The sequence below is a fragment of the Aotus nancymaae genome, unplaced genomic scaffold (assembly GCF_030222135.1).
Source record: "Aotus nancymaae isolate 86718 unplaced genomic scaffold, 86718_ANA_hifiasm-v0.15.2.pri h1tg000004l, whole genome shotgun sequence".
NCBI lineage: Eukaryota > Metazoa > Chordata > Mammalia > Primates > Aotidae > Aotus > Aotus nancymaae.
In genome coordinates, this window is record NW_026988415.1 from 3,448,809 (window position 1) to 3,451,677 (window position 2,869).

At 45.3% G+C, this 2,869-nt stretch overlaps 1 pseudogene; it reads right to left on the minus strand.

Moving 5' to 3' along the window:
* Positions 1-1,528: 1,528 nt before the first annotated feature.
* On the minus strand, positions 1,529-2,663 carry LOC105727291 (large ribosomal subunit protein uL13-like; annotated as a pseudogene).
* Positions 2,664-2,869: the final 206 nt, after the last annotated feature.

Sequence of the window (2,869 nt, forward strand, 5' to 3'; positions counted from 1 at the left end):
TCAGCCTGGTCTTCAGTGTCCATATGACTATCAGCCACCTAGGGACAACCCATTAAACAAATCTTTAGGAAATTTCAACTTTTGCTTCATTTTTCTGTCTTCTTGTGAGCCCTCCATACTGTTTCAGCGTCTGCCTGATACCCATTGCAGAAGCTGCTTCCACATTTTTAGGTATCTGTAATTGACTCATGGTTCTGTAGGCTGTACAGGAAGCATGGCTGGGAGGCCCCAGGGAACTTTCAATCATCAAGGAGGCAAGGGAGGAGCTTGCCCCTCACATGGCCAGAAAAGGAGGAAGAGAGATGGAGGAGGTGCTACACACTATTTAACAACCTCTTTTCATGAGAACTCACTATCATGAGAACGGCACCACAGGGATGGTGCCTGACCATTCCTGAGAATTTCACCCCCATGATCCAATCACCTCCCACCAGGCGCCACCTCCAACGTTGGGGATTACAATTCAACCTGAGATGTGGGTGGGAACACAGATGCAAACAGCATCACTATTGGACAAAGTAGACATCACAGATGAGCAAATAAGGAATTTCAGCACTGAGACAGGAACTGTAACAAATGGTTATGTTAGAAAACAGAAAAATATTTTGAGAGAGAAATATTTCTATCGGTGGGCTTACAATTATCACTATAATAAACACAAAATGACATGATAATTTTTTCAGATAAATAACATTTCGATTATTCACCCCAGTAGAAATGCATTACCAGGCATGTTAACGCATTTTCTCAGGCAGAAAAAATAACAGGAAGAAACATGAATCTACACAAACGAATTACAAACCCAGAAAATGGTAAAGATGTAGATACGGATGTGAAAGGGAAATATCTCAGCCCCCAAATCACTAAGTTAAGGGAAAATTCAGGGTGGGAACTGCTTAGGGTAAACCAGGCTCCCAATCTATTCATTGTCCTTCCTCTGCTGACTGAGATAAATGCATATCTGACTGCCTCCTTTGGAAGGGTTAATCAGTAAGTCAAAAAAATACAATTTTTGGTCTGTTACCTACCTGTGACCTGGAAACCTCCAATCTAATGTGAGATGTTCCACTTTTGCTTCGAGTTGTCCCTCTTTTCCAGACCAGACTGAAGAAATGTTCATCTTACATATGATGCTCCATGTCTGGTGTCTCCCAAAATATAAAAACCAAGCTGTGCTCAGACCACCTTGGACACATGTCACCAGTACCTCCTGAGGCCATGTCATGGGTGTGCATCCTCACCCTTGGCTAAAGTAACTTTCCAAATTGCCTGAGACCTGTATCCAATTTTGGGGGTCCACACAGAGGACATGTTATTATTATTGTATTGATCAGTCACTAATAATTCATAGTGTAAACAAAGATGTGTGTGGGGATTAGAAGTTTAATAAAATAATAACAATATGATAAAGAATGGGTGAAGTGTAAGCATACTATCATACGATGTTTTACCTGTACATGAACTACTATAATATTCTTTGAGGATAGAGTGTGATGAATTAAATATGAACTTTGTAAACCACTTTTTTTTTTTTCCTTTAAAAGTAATTTATTTGACTCTGATCACAAAACCCAGGTGAGGAGCACGGGCACTGCCTGTAACCCGAGCTGCCCATCTTCCCAGTCTATGCTTCTATAAATACCCTTTGTACAACAGCAAGCTCATGCTGTTCCTGAGCACGTGCACATTCTAACAGCTGCAGAGTATAGTGCATGACCAGGTGAACTTAGACGCCCCACTCACAACTAAGGCCCCTCCAATTAGTCTTCCGGATCCTTTTGCTAATAGTAACTGGTTGCTATTCCTATTGGTCATAGATAAATGACACCTGCACAATTCTGAGTGCTTTCAAGTAACCTCGGCAGGCAGTGACTAGACCCTTTCCTTGCTCCAAGCTTCCTATGTCCCAGGTTGCCTGTGGCACCCGGACTGCTGCTGCCCCTGGGTCCCGCACATTCCAGGGCGACGATGGAGGAAGGCAGGCCAGGCCAAGCATGAGGAATTAACAGTCTTTATTGGGCTCAGACCAGGAGTCCATGGGTCTTGAGGACCTCTGTGTATTTGTCAATTTTCTTTAACACGTTCTTCTCGGCTTGTTTCCGTAGCCTCATGAGCTGTTTCTTCTTCCGGTAGTGGGTCTTGGCTTCCTCCTTCCTCTTCTCCTCCAGGGTGGCTGTCACTGCCTGGTACTTCCAGCGAACCTCATGAGCCAGGCGCCCCAGATAGGCAAACTTCCTTGTAGGCTTCAGACGCACGACCTTGAGGGCCGCAGGAACCACCATCCGCTTTTTCTTGTCATAGGGCGGTGGGATGCCGTCAAACACCTTGAGGCGGTCCAAGGCGGCCTGGCCTCGCTTGGTTTTGTGGGACAGCATGCCTCGTACGCTCCGCCAGAAGATGCGGCTGGGGGCCCGGAAGTGGTGGGGGCCCGGAAGTGGTAGGGGCCTCGGGAAGGGTTGGTGTTCATCCGCTTGCGGAGGAAAGCCAGGTACTTCAACTTGTTTCTGTAGAAATTGCCAGAAATGTTGATGCCCTCGCAGCGAACGACCACCACCTTCCGGCCCAGCAGTACCTGCTTAGCCACAATGGCTGCCAGGCGGCCCAGGAGATGGCCTCGACCATCTAGCACCAGGACCTGCACCTCCGCCATCTTCGGGAGCAGCCCGGGACCACTTTTTTTTTAAAGGTTAACCAGAAAATCTTTTTTATTAAAGATTTTTTTTTTTTTAAAGTGACCTAACTGATAAGCCAAGAGTAGAGAAAATATAACTGAATGATAAAAATACTAAATCCACCATCAGGCAGAAAAACAGGAAAATTAGGAATAAGAAAAGGATGAAACATGGAAAACAACTAGAAAGCCAGTTGG